The sequence below is a fragment of the Pteropus alecto genome, unplaced genomic scaffold (assembly GCF_000325575.1).
Source record: "Pteropus alecto unplaced genomic scaffold, ASM32557v1 scaffold3, whole genome shotgun sequence".
Lineage (NCBI taxonomy): Eukaryota > Metazoa > Chordata > Mammalia > Chiroptera > Pteropodidae > Pteropus > Pteropus alecto.
This window is the reverse complement of record NW_006442484.1, coordinates 61664139-61678882: the sequence shown is the minus strand read 5'-3', so window position 1 is coordinate 61678882 and position 14744 is coordinate 61664139. Positions and strand designations below refer to the sequence as shown.

Sequence of the window (14744 nt, the reverse complement as noted above, 5' to 3'; positions counted from 1 at the left end):
ATATTACAAACACACATGGGAGACCGGTTAAATTGAATTACATCAATATCATTATTCAGCCATGAAAATAAATGTTAAATCTATACAGGTTTCTTGGCAGAAATTTCTATAAAGATTGGTTTAATGAGAAAAGCAAGGTACATAAAAGACTCTATAATTTCTCTAAAATGATGACGAGCCTTTAAATGCATACTCAAATATAACTACATGTCCATAGAAAAGGACTGGAGGAACATTAGTTATCTGAGGGAAGAGGAAGAGCATATGAAGGTAAGAATATATACAGAAAATGTTTTTAAAAACATGACCGATAAAAATGATATGGTCATATTTAATGTAAATTATAAATATAAAGAGAAACACAAAAAGATGGTCACTAAAATGTTAAATCCTGATACCTCAAAATCATGTGACTTTAGGCATTTTTAAATTTCTTCTTTATGTTTTTTAAAGAATATAAGAGAATAACAAAAAAATTGTTATGGGGAAAGTGTCTCACAGATATACTCATCTCAGCTGATTCTCATTTCCACCAACATATATTTATATTTTTTCCATTATTTTTATCTTATTTTCCATATAGACTAAAAATCACTCAAATAGAAGCTGATTTTCTACCTGAGTTGACAAGGCCTAGTATCTTTGCAAAAAGTGGTGAAAGTGACATTTTTTCCCTTTTGTCAGAAAAACCAGGAAGATTTAGGAGGTGATTTAATAATAATATTTATTTTTTACATTCTATAGAAATGAATAATCCTCTCATTAATTTCAAAAATGTTTAAAAATGTGTTACAGTTCCATGAAAACTAGAATCCCACAGTTTTGGAACAGTATGGTAAAATTATAAAGGATTCAGAGAAGCCTCAAAAAGATCATTGAAGGGTCTGAAAATAAATTTATAAGGCAAAGTTAGAGAACAATATTGTTCAGCAAAGTAGTTGAAGAGAAACTGAATAATCAATTTCACATCTACAAAAGCCTCTACACAGAAGGAGGAGGCCAGCTGGTTCCAATCTCCATTAATGATGTAACCAGAAGTGGGAAGAGGGAGGAGGAGATTGAAGCAGATGAGACATGGGCTAACTACAAAGACCCTGGTGGCAAGATTTGTCAAACACAGGATGAGTTACTAAGAGGGGTTGTGGGATTAGTTCTTTCTTCTCCTCAGGGGCGCTTCCCTCATCCGTCTGGAATGGTTTAAATGCAATCCGGCCTCAGGAGAGGTGAACGCCTTCATGACTTACAGGCTCATCTTGTGCTGTATGGCTAAGACCAGTTTGGACAAGGGTAAGCTAAAACAATTACATTCCCTTCCATCACTCTCCACCGGTGTCCAATAATGGAATATTTACTGTAAAAGTTTATGAGGCAGCATGGCAAAGATTGGCTCCAGCAGGCAATTTAACAGAAAATGGACCATGGAACAGCATAAACCTGGCTCCACTACACACGATTTCAACAAAGAAATTTCACTGTGTCCTGTAAACCTAATTAAAATGTTTTTGCTGGTTTCCCAAACAATTTGTTTTACTTTGGACCATTCTATTGATATAGGATCTTGAAAGTGGCTGTAAAGCAGAGCCTTTTCACAAGATAACTACGTCTATTTTACAACCATATTTCATAAACAGTTGCTTGCTTTTATCATTTATATCATGAATATTATTAAAGTAACAATAAAGAAGAGATCAAAGATTACCCCATAGCAATATAGAATAAGGATCAAGGATTCTCCACAAAAGAATGTGAGAAACCTATGGAAATCAGGCTGAGAAATTAGTAAAGGAACCAAAAATGTCTTAGAAAAAGCCAGTACTTATAGGTCCTAATATTTTTTATCTTAAAAAAAAATTTTAACTGTGCTTAAAAAACACAGAACATAAAATTTACCATCTTAATCATTTTAAGTGTGCCGTTCAGAAATGTTAAGTAATTCACATTGTCATACAACAGATCTCTAGAATTTTTTCGGTTTTGCAAAACTGAAATTTTAGAGCCCATTAAACAATTCCCAATTTCCCCCTCCCCCCAATCCATGGTAAACACCATTCTTTCAATGATTTTGACTACTTTAGATACTTCTTGTAAGTGGAATCCTACAGTATTTGTCTTTTTGAGAATGGCTCATTTCATTTACCATAATGTCCTCAGGGTTCATCCACGTCATAGCATGTGGCAAGATTTTCTTCTTTTTTCTAAAGCTGAATAACGTCTCATTTACTATACATACCACATTGTGTTTCTTCATTTAACTGTGGATGGACATTTGGATATGGGTCCTAATTTTTTTAATGTAACACAAAGTATCTTGAGAAATGTGTCAGTTATTATGCTATTGTCTCTCGACTCCAAACCCACCCTTTTATACTGTTTCAGAGTAATGTGACTAAGACTGTAAATGCGTTTCCGCTTTGCCTGCTGACTCACTGTTAGGCTGGGTCAAGGGGAGGTGCTGGTGGAAGCCTGCTAGGCTGGAGGAGGAGGGGAGGAACTTGCTCCTTCTTGATCCCTACTGCTTTTTGTACACTTGCAGTTCCAGTGTCACCCCAGCAACATTCTTCTCCTGGCCAAGCAGTTTCTTCCAGCACTACATCAGCCACTGAATGCAGTTTGCAATTTTTCTAACGCCTCCAGGGCCAGCGGCATCACACTCTCTTCAGTGACACCAACGCCACCAACTGCTGAACTGCCCCTTCCAGAAACAGGAGCTGTATCTTTGCAGGCTCTTCTTCCCAGCTTCAGCCTTTTAGTAATTTCGACTTTAGGCCCCTCACCCCCAGTTTTACTTAAGGGTGGTAGCTGCTTCCTGCAATTGCTACCTCTGAGATGTATCAGTATTCCCTTCTCGCCTTTCCAGTTACCCAGCTAACAACTTTCTACCGAGATAATTCTTTATTAAATTCACTCTGTTCAAATAGGTGGTCTGGTTTCTACCTGCTGACTGCACCTGAACTGATACAGAAATCTTGCAAAAAAAAAAAAAAAAAAACAAAGCCACCTAAAGTTCTCAGAACCTTCCAGAAATGAAAAACAAGTGTGGGCATGGCCAAATAATTGAACAAATTTATTCAGCCATTCATAAGATAAAAACAAAGATTACAGTGCAGTAGGTCAAGACATGTTAAAAGGAAATTCAGGTGGGTGGGAGAGGACAGAGATAGGGCCAATAATCCTGAGAGGAGTCCTGGGGAAAGCTGAAGGACACACCGTACCTGTGCATGAAAGTGTGGGGGAAGGGCTGGTGCAACTTCGGGCCTGAAGTGTCTACTCTGACGTCTGCACTTGAAAGTGCTGTGGCTGCACCCTGCTCTCCACTATGGGTGTTTCTCCATGGTCATCTGTAAAGAAAACAAAAAATGTGTGTGTGTGTGTGTGTGTGTGTGTGTGTGTGTGTGTGTGTGTGTGTGTGTTTCTCCTATGTCTTTTACATTCTGAGATCCTCAAGAAAGCAACAAGGAAAATTTTGCTTTAACTGTAGCTCTTCCAGGCCTGAGGAGGACTCAACCTAAGGAAATTTAGTTATCCGTAGTCAAAAACCTATAACGCTGTTTGCCACAAAATTCATTCTTATGGGAGATGTATACGAGCTGTTATAAGGATAAATCCATGTGTGCTCATCAGAATAAATAATAACTAACTCTTCCTGCACAAGGGCTATGTGCCAGGCATTGTGCTGGTTGCTTCTCACCCATTAACTCCAATTCTTCAACAATATCCTTATTATTGTTACCGCCATTTTGCTGATTCTCAAAGAAATCAGGCTCAAAGAGAGTTTATGAGCCTTCCCATGTCTCACAAGCAGGATTTCATCTAAGTTTCATCTGACACAAGAGCCTGTGGTGTTCTCTTTACTGCCCCACGCTATCACCCGTTTTAATGAAAGAAAGTAAAATTTCAAGAAAATATTTTGTTAGTCTTTGAATTATCTTTTGTTTAATTATACTGTTTCAAACATAATACTTAAGAAATAAAAATATGTAGTTTGCTTTTAAATATAAATAAATATTTTATGATGACAGTATATATGTAAAAGTTATTTATACATTAAACTTCGGGGATTTGGATGAGTAGAACCATTCTGGAGAGTAATATTCTAGCAGTACTTAGTTAAAAATATGCATATACCCTATAACTATGCTATCCCACTCCATAGAAAATACCACACAGTCTAGAAAAACCTTCAGTGCAGTTTTACGATTGCAGAAAGTGAGCAATCTCAGTGCCCATACAAGTGAGGCAGATAGGTAAAATGTGATGGATGCATGCTTTTGAGTTCTATGCTAAAAATTAAAACAAAAACAAAAACAAAAAACTCACATTTCCTAGACTTACTTGCAGGTAAGGCTCTGGATCTGATTGGGGCTAATCTGTCAGATGTCCTTTAATGACATTTGGAAGGCAGCAGGGAGGTAGAGACTGGGATTCTGCTGTGTCAGCTGGTTCTTCTGGCAAGCAAGGTCCTGAAGATGCCTGTTTTTGCTGACCACCCCAGCCACCAGCAGCTTCCTAATTGTGTAGTTTCTTGTTGGCCTTGGGCTCTGAAAGTAATTCTTCAAGGCTCAATTTTTAACTTTCTCGACAATTTTGTAAACTGTTTGTTACACTGTAATTAATTCCTTTTTTCTTATAAATAAACTAAGAACAATTTCTGTTCCCTGCCCTGACCAAAAACACCACATCATTGTTTACCTTGAAAAGGATGGCTTAGACAATGGCTTGTCAGGACCTGTGAAGAACCATCTGCATTTCTGTGGCAGAATAAACAGTTTTTAGCAGGTTTTTTGGCTTTCTTATTTTTGCTAAAAATAAGTCTTTGGTGTCTAGCATGTTTCATGGTCAGTAAATCTGATGTTAAAAATAAAGCTTCTTAAAAATAAACATGAAACGGTATCTCCTACTAGCTATATACACAAAATGTTTAGAAATATGACCTATCCACATCACCAGACACAAATATGACTTTATTTATACCAATATACTTTGTGCAAGACTTACAGGCACCTTAAGGGAAACCTTGAATCATGGTCTGTTTATTTTTGTTGTACTTTATAGTCCAAGCTAAAATTGAATACACTTTGTCTAGTTTTACTTTAGCTTATGTGAAAGTAACTATGGAATTTGAGGAATCGTAAGGAAGCTTCTCAGATTCTCCAATAGTAAAACAAACAGCAACATCACTATATAGGATATATATTGTGCCCCTGTTCTTACAAAACATTTTTTGCAGTTCTCGTCCAGCTAGAAGCAGCAATGTTCAACATCTAAGGAAGAGGGAGCAGCATGTAAGATAGTTTTACAAAAGGACATATTGTTTTATAGAAACAGCACATTCCTTGTAGGCTGCCTGAGCTACAATGGCAGCAGCTGGAACTAGTAAGAGGCTAGTGGAAGGAAACAGCCATTGAAAGGCTACAGTTCCCTAACCACTGCACATACCGACCGGTGGCTCCAACGCCTGCAATGTACCTGAACTTTGGACACCAAGGCTAGGCTTCTCTCATCTCTGTCCTTAATACTGCAGCCAGTTGTATCTTGGAAAAGAAATGCTGGGGGGGATTCTGTTCTCATTTGCCAAATGCAAAAGGGAAAAATCAAACTCGATATACTATAAAGGGAAAATGATAATACTAAACCCTAACAGCATTACTTCTATTATTTAACTGTTTAATGCTGAACTTGAGAATGGAAGACCTGCATATGAGTGCCCGCCCTACCACTGGCCAGCTCTGAGACCTTGCTCAAATCATCCAGTACAGGCTTCTGTTGATTCACTGTAGGGATCATTGCTTCCAGGTCTAATCTCAGGACTGGGGCTAGGGTGACAAAATATTGTGCATGAAATCTCCTTAAGAACTTGAGAAAAATCATACAAATATCAGGTGTTAGCATAGAAATACATTATACTCTTGTCATCCATGTGATGACTACCAAGTTCCAAAAACAGCATCTGCTTCAAAAACCGTTGCTAACAGACAATGACCATATTTTCTATAGTAAATATTTATCAGCCATAAGCATTTGTTGAATGACCATATGTATGAATGAGTAGAGTGTGCTCTGAGGGAGTAGGGCCCATTGAAGTCACAAGGCAAATGCATGACATAGTATTATATAGAGCCAGGACAAAGGAGAACAGATGCTTCTTTGCTTCATCATCTGTATTTTGGACGCAAAATACAGCAACTGAACTGTAATCACTTTTTAAATCCCTTGCAGGTGTTTTACTTGGCTCCTTTGCTCTAGCTCTGATGACTTTCCACATTCTGGAATCTTTGGTAACGGCTGATAATGATATGTGGTGACAGTCATTAAATTATGAAAGGGAGGAAAATGTGTGTCATGGCTGCTCTCAGTGGCTACAAAACATGAATCTTGTATCTACCATGATATTGAAGCAGTTAGCAGTGGGTGCTGCGGTGATACCCACTGTCCTGGCAGACTCACTCATGTTTTTCCCAAGTCATTTCACCAACACAGTGCATCTGTGTTAGTAACTGTATAGCCCTGTGATGCATATACATAGCCATTGCTGGGCCTATGAGCAACGTTAAAACATTGAAGAAGGAGGAAACAATTTCATGAGTATTAAACATTTTCTTTTTTACATCCTCTTTTTCTAGGATACTGACAGAAGATTCGCAAAGGACACTGAAATATAAACTTGGTTGTTTATTTTCTACTCATCATAAATCACTTTTCAAATTCAGTTAATCATAATAGTGACTACATGTTTAACACACAGGGTCTTATTTGATTTTTCATCTGAATTTAAAACAAACTCTGTGAGCTCTTGATGTTATATCTGGGTTAATAATCTATAAAAAAAAATTTCTTAAGACTTCACCATTCCAAAGAAAATAACATTAGAAATGAGAAAGCTCGCCAAATTTAGAATTTTTATATTTTGATGTAGACAATCCAACTGTCTGGAAAGTGTCCTCTTAAGGATTATATAAAACACATGCTGGTTCACTAGTCCAAAAAACTTTTCCGAATACATTTACCAATCTTGGGGTGGAAACTATTTTTTAAGAAAACTTTCTCTCCAATAATAGCAATTTCTCAAGCCCCACTCCAGACCTGCTAAATTATTAACTCCATTGGTGGTGGGGAAGGGCAACAAACTGTGTTTAAACAAGTCTATCGGGTGGTTCTGATGCAGTGGTTCTCAAACTCTTGCCAGCCCAAGAATTTGCATCTTTTAGTGATGCTACTGGTCTGGGGACCACATGTTAAAAAACATTGCTCTACAGCATTTAAAAAATCCTATCATCACTATGTATGACACGTTGAAACAGACCTTTCCCGGGTAATTTGACTAAAATGATCAGTCACTGAAAAATCTCTATGGATTTTTTTACATAGAGACAGTACATAGTAAGCAGAAAGGAGTATAACAGCCTTTCATTACCATAAGAAAGTTCCTGATTGATATTTCAATAGTATTGTGCTTCGCCCAACAGGAGGTTCTTGAAACCTCCTGTCAATGTTCTTCTGCCTTTTGGTGTTTCTTTACGGGCATTTCCCCAGTTAAGCTAGTTAAGGTTCTGTTTGGCTCCATCACTTTCCACGGGTTGTAGACATGGGGAGAGGGAAAACTTTGTTCCAGGATCGCTCCAGCCTTGTGCTACACAATTTATAAATGTCACACAAGTGATTTCATGGTAGAATAAGTCCTTAAGCAAAGCAGAGAACAAAGTCACCACTTTGCAAAATTCCAGGGGAGCACCATTCACATTGTTGCATAATGTGGGTGCCTAGAGTTGCCTAGAGTTGCACTGGCACAGCCTACATACCCTTAATAAGATCCCTGGTTGTGAAGTAGACAACAATATTTCCACCATCTCCACAAACTCATATTTATGACTTTCTTTCATTCCTGACCTTTAGTTACAGAACCTAAAAATAACCATCTTATCCTCTGTCTTAAGGAGAGAGCTCTGAGAGTATGCTCATGGTTGCATGCAATGTGGGATAACTACTCTTACATTTGAGTAGCTGACACTTTTTGGGGCACTTTCCTAGTCATAGTCCTCTCTCTAAAACTGCCTTTTTTACCCAAAGGAGTAGGCCTCTACAGCCATATCCATACTACATGATAACTAACTAATTTGATATGGGTGGCACCTGACATGGGAAAGAAACTAGACTGGCTGACTCATGGCCAATAAACATTTTTGTCAAGAATTTGAACCAAGAGATATGGAGACTAAGGGTATTGGGAATTGAATCATATCGATACAAAACATTAGCAATAAAGTTCAAAGAAATGCTAATTTTCCTGAAACTGGCCAGGTTCTCACTCTTTCTGAAGTCTAATAGTTTTTGTTGATTCTATGAGATACTGATTGATTCTCCTTTGGTACTGGTTATACTCACTCCGCTGTCCCCAGATCTTCCCTGCCTTCTCTTATCTGCTCTGGGCTCCAAGAACTGAACACTGTATCACTCTTGTTCTCTTGCTGTCTAGCTTCCACTGGAGCTGGCTGATGGAGGCACCTGAAGGTCATCATAAGGTGGAGAAGAGAAGGCAGAATACTTCTTCCCTACTCCCTTCCTTCATGCTTCGGTGCCTTCTCTGCTAGTAGCTGCATCCTCCGCAACTACAGCTCTTACCAGACAATCCTTCTCAAGGATTCTGCTCTCACTGGGCTCTGGTAACACTATTTCCTCCCTTCTCCGTTCAGCCCTAGAAGTGGTACCAGCTCCCCACTGTGACTGGTCCCTGGGTGCCTCATCACCCTTTGTTTATTTTTTTAACCATTTCTTTCATTAATGTTCATTTGAGCCATCTGGGTGAATTCTATTTCTTGCTGGAACCCTAACACCTAATAATTTTTCCTACTGCTAGTCGTAATAGTAATATTTGCTTAAGTTGGTTATGATCTGGCTGTGGCACATGCAAGCAAACATGACAACTAAAATATGCTGCCCTTCACAGGGGAATTTAAAATTCCAAAAGATGACATCACTTTTAGCTAAACATGATAAATTCATCTTCTTTCCTTCCAAAACTTTATCTAATAGCAGAACAAAAACACTGAGAAGATACTAATCCAGAAAAGAAAGGAATGGAAGAGAAGGCAACAGCCAACTGGAGATGGCAGTGAAATTTAAAAGACAGTAAAGTGTAAATGGAGGAGTGACAATCAAATTAACATAGCACAGGAAACCAGTCTAGCAGAGGGGACTACAAAGTGGCAGGCTGATTTCCCCACCTACCCCTCCAAAAAGCTAAGGACTTTGAAGTACCAGAGAAGAGGGGAAGGGAGAGACTTTCGCCCTAACCACGTGGATTGGTTGAAAGCCAATAATATGACTTTCAATATAAAATTATTGACACTCCAGGCCTTTTTCCCCGCACTCTACAGGAGATTTTGCTCTCAAGAAATATAATCAGAAATAGTGAAAGATGGATATATAAAGTACAGCTGAAATCAGGGGGATTGTGTGGGAGGCTGGATAAAAGGACACTCCCACCTTGGCTCTTTCACTACTCTACTTGAAGAATTCTAGCAGCCAGAAGGGATTAGGAACTCTCCTCTGAAGAAAATGACCTCCCGGAGAGAAGACTTCAAAGTACTGACCATAAGGAATCCAACAGAAGGCCAGTTTATGCCTGTCTACCACAGAGAGATACCTATGGGTCGACAACTCCCTTTGGTACACACAGAAAAGTCTTTAGTACCCCGTTCAAGTATGAATGGAAAACTAGAGTTGAACCACTCTTTGATCCAGACAAGAGTGGCCTATTGACTGGCCCTCCATTTTAGAGATCTCTATATATGATAAGCACAAAAAATTAAGTGTGTTAAAGCAGGGGACCCCAACACCCAGACCATGAACCGGGACCGTGTACCAGTCTGTCGCCTGTTAGGAACCGGACCGCATAACAAGGAAGCGGCTGGCAAACTAGCAAAGCTTCATCTGTATTTGCAGACACTCCCCAGCACTAACATCACCGCCTCAGCTCCACCTCAGATCATCAGGCGTTAGATTCTCATAGGAGCATCAGTCCCCGGTGTCAAAAAAGGTTGAGGATGGCTGTGTTAAAGAACACATGATAGCTTCCATTCTGGACTTATCACAGAGCTAGTACAGTGAACTACAATCATAAACATGCATTTTTAATATCTTGAATAAAAATAAATTTCAACAATATGTATGAAAAATGAAAATTTTGCTTTTCTAACCTTCACTTTAACTTACATTTTCTGATGAGAATATGTTCACTGAATATAATTATGGCTTTTTAAAATTCCTTAGCTCATTACAGTTTATAACATAAATTATATAAAAAACTTGCTTATGAAAACATGATTAGCATGTTTTCTGAAATAAAAGCAAGAAAAATAATTTATAGAATATATAAAAATTACATAAAATGATTATTTTATTACTTGTTTACACATCGATTGATCTATAAAACATGAGCTATAGTAATTAAATTCAACTGTATTTGATGTTTTGATGTCATATGAAAACCAGCTTTACATACTTTATTATTATTATTATTATTATTATTATTGTTTTGAAAGTTTACTTGTCAAGGTAAGAGAATTGAAAAGTTTGTTACCTTGAATTATAATTTCTAAATATTTAAATATATGGCACATGGACTTCTATTTGTCTTTTGTGCTGAGCCCCATAATATGAGGGGCAGATCTGAACCACAAGTCATGGGATATTTGAGGAAAATTTCAATATAGAAATGGAGGAAAAAATATAAAAGCAAAAGAAAAGAATAGCCAGGATAAAAAAGAATGCAGATGTCAAAACTCCCTTTAAAAATTTATATGATTAATAATCTCAGAATAATACAAGGAGCATTTTACCCATGAAAAAAACTAAATCAGGATCTTTTTGTTTATTATTGGAATTCAGATAAAAAAGATCTCTTGGAAATAGAGACAACCAAAATAAAAAGTTCAAAATATAGAGTGGTCAAAACTCAACAATAAAAATCAAACAATTCAATTATAGCAAGGGCAAAAGATATAAACAAACGTTTCATCAAAGAGGATATACAGATGGCAAATGAGCACATGAAAATATATTCGACATGATTCAACATCAGGAAAGTACCAATTAAAGCCACGAGATCTTACTATACACCTACCAGAATGAGTAAAATTAAAAATAGTGACAATATCAAATGCTGATGAAGATGCAGAGAAACTGGATCATTCAAACAGTACTGGTGGCAAAATAAAATGATACATCACTCTGGAAAACAGTTTCTCATAAAACTAAATATGTAACTACGCACAATCCAGCAATTGTACTCTGGTGCATTTATCCCAGAAATATGAAAAAGTTATGTTCACACAAAATCTGTACATGAATTTTCATAGCAGCTTTACCCTTAATAGCCCCCAAAGTGGAAATAACGCAGATGTCCTTCAACAGTTAAATGGTTAAACAAATATGTTATGGAATACTACTCAGCTATAAAATGGAACAATTGATACATAAACAACGTACATAAATCTGGAGGAAATTATGCTGAATGAAAAAAGCCAGTTCCAAAAGATTACGTGCTGTATGATTCTATTTATAACAATCTTGAAACGACAACATGATACAAATAGAGAACAGATTAGTTATTACTAGGGATTAGCGAGGGGATAGGACAGGAAAGTGAGTGTGGCTATAGAAGGCCTAGACGAAGGATGCTTGCAGTGATGATAATGTTCTCTATGATGATAGCATCAATATCTTGGTTATATTTTTTATCATTCTGCAAAATGTTATCATCAAGGGAAACTGGGTAAAGGGTACACAGGATCTCTCTGTATTATTTCTTACAACTAGACATGAATCTACAATTATCCCCAAATAGAAAGCTTAATTTAGAAAATAATAAATACTGGAAAATCAATTCAAGGATTAAAAAATAGGACATAAGGACAAGGCTATTTTAAAAGGACACAGTAGATTTAAAAAAAAAATTAGAGGACACGTTGGGACCAGGTAGATTCTGAAGACACAAGTAAGTGATATGAAGAAATGACTCAAATGCCTATGGTGCCCACTCCTGCTACACTACCTTCTCTCTCTCAGCCTGCACCTGTGGCCTCATCGGGAGTTCCCAGTTGACAAAAGAAGACTCAGGCATGTTTTTCAGATGGTTTTGCATAATGCACAGGCACCACGTCCAAGTGGACAGCTGCAGCACTACGGCACCTGTCGGAGACATCCCTGAAAGACAGTGGGAAGGGGAAGTCCTCCCAGTGAGCAGAGCTTCGAGCGGTGCACCTCGATGTTCACTTTGCTTGAAAGGAGAAATGGCCAGATATGCAATCATATATCAGTTTGTGGGCCACAGCCAGTGGTTTGGCTAGAGAGTCAGAGACTTGGAAGGAATATGATTAGAAAATTGGTGACAAAGAAATTTGGAGAATGGGCATGTGGATAGACCTCTCAGAATGCACATAAAAGGTAAAGAGACGTGTGTCTCATGTAAATGCTCACCAAACGGCAACCTCAACAGATTTTAGTAATCAAGAGACTAAGATGACCTGTTTTACAGATACTAGTCAGCCTCTTTCCCCAGCCACCCCATCATCACCAAGTGGGCTTGTGAACAAAGTGGTCATGGTGGCAGGGACTGAAGTTAACATGGACTCAATGACATTGACTTCTACTCACCAAGCTCTGGCTGGCTATGGCTCCTGTTTCACGCCTGCTCTGCCAGGAGCAGAGTCCAACACCAAGTTGCCAATATTACATCCTTTTTCAAGGTGATCAGTCAGCTACCTGGTGGCAAGTTGATTACACTGCACTGCTTCCATCATGGAAGGAAGTGCATTTTGTTCTTACTGGAATAGGCATTTACTCTAGATATGAATTTGCTTTCCCTGGAAGAAACCCAAAACTATTATCCATGGACTTACAGAATGTCTTATCTACTATCATAGTATCCCACACAGCATTGCTTCTGATCAAGAAACTCACTTTACAGCAAAAGGAGAGCAACAATGAACCCATGTTCCTCATCATCATGAAGTAGCTGGCGTGATAGAACCATGGAATGACCTTTTGAAGACTCACTTATAGCACTGGCTAGGTGGTAATACCTTGCAGGGCTGGTACAAGGTTCTCCAGAAACTATATTTGCTCTGAGTCAGTATCTAATATATGATGCTGTTTGTCTCACAGCCAGGAATCAAGGGTAGAAATGGGAGTGGTAGCATTTGTTATTACCCCTAATGATTCAATGTGAAGCAGAAAAAGTGTTAGTAGATAACTAGTAATCTCTATCACAGCAACAATCAATTTTGAGAAAGTCTATCTCAATGCTTTGGTTGTACATGTTTGTTCCTCATGCTACAGAACTGAGACTACACTTTGCTCTTTCCAAATAAAATATTACTAATACTTAATGCCCAAAAGCATTGCTGGTACAGATTGGGTTATATAACACAACAGACCACACGAGGTGATATTTCTGGCAGTGCTTATCCAGCCGCTGTATTTACAGAAGTAATATGAGCTCTGTGATCAAACGTTGATAATTACATCTGCAAACTTCCATCCTTTATAACCCTGTTAAATGTAATGAGTCAATATATAATATCATTGACACTCTACAACCTACTTTAAACAACTGAGAATTTGTGATTCTAGCAATTAACTTGGAATAATACACGAAACCATTATGACTATTTAAACCAGAGAGATTTGATCATGTAAAAGCAAGCTTCCTGCCTTTGATACATGTCCAAGATTGGACAATAACTCTGGGACTTGAAATGGGAGAAAGACAAGTTTCAGTTTTCTTAGCAGCTGTATTTCATTTCACTCATTCACTCCTTTTAGAATCTAGAGAAATGACCCTAGAATAACCTTTCTGCTGGCATCTTTCCATTTGTTTCCTCCTCATTTGCACTCTTCCTAAAATCTAATTAGTAGTCAAGGAAGGAAGAAATAGAAGGAAATAGCCTGGCCACTGCTTTACCTTCCTTCCAGTTCTGATTTCTCCACATGTAGCATTCCAGACTCTGCTGAAGTTAAGAGGCTTAAGCGACTCCTGTGTGAGTGAGATATCATAGCAATGCACTCCTATCAGCATCCCTAAAACATCCCTAAAACATTATGGCTGTGGATTATAGTTATTATTCTAATATATGTCCCACTGCAAAATGAGGTAAAAAGTCATGAGGAATCCAAATAAGATATGGTGCCTGTTCTCTAAAAATGTATAAATAAGTGACATCATAGATGATGGCAGAACAAAATTAGATCCCATCCATTACTAAAAGAACCTTTGGGCTTTTATGAATATGTTCACTTCCTCCTCTCCAGGTCTGTCTCCAGATTTTTCTGACAATATTACTGAAGCCAGGTGGGAAAAGAGAAGACTAGAATGAGGCTAGATAAGAAAGAGTTAATAAAACGAATTCATCTATTGTAGGAAGAATTAACAGCTGATATCACCATTTCAGTAGTTCCCAGTAGTCCCTGAGAGTTCAAGCACCTGTGAATTGCTTGCCTTTTGAGTCAGAACTGTGTTAAGGACTTTATGAGTGGATGCACTTCTCCAAAAAGTTAATTCTATGAGGTAACTATGATTAGCCTCAATTTTCAAATAAGGAAATCAAATGTTCACAGAGTTTGATTAATTTGCCCAAGATCAAATAGCTAATACATGGCAGAGATATTACTGTATTTGTGTCTCTTTTTTTTACCACACATACTCAGAAGATACTGAGTTATGTCTATAGATTTTTAAAAATTATTTA

The 14744-nt window shown here is 37.8% G+C and overlaps 1 pseudogene; it reads left to right on the top strand.

Moving 5' to 3' along the window:
* The first annotated feature begins 207 nt into the window (after positions 1–207).
* Positions 208–13178, top strand: LOC112470268 (annotated as a pseudogene).
* The last annotated feature ends 1566 nt before the right edge of the window (positions 13179–14744 follow it).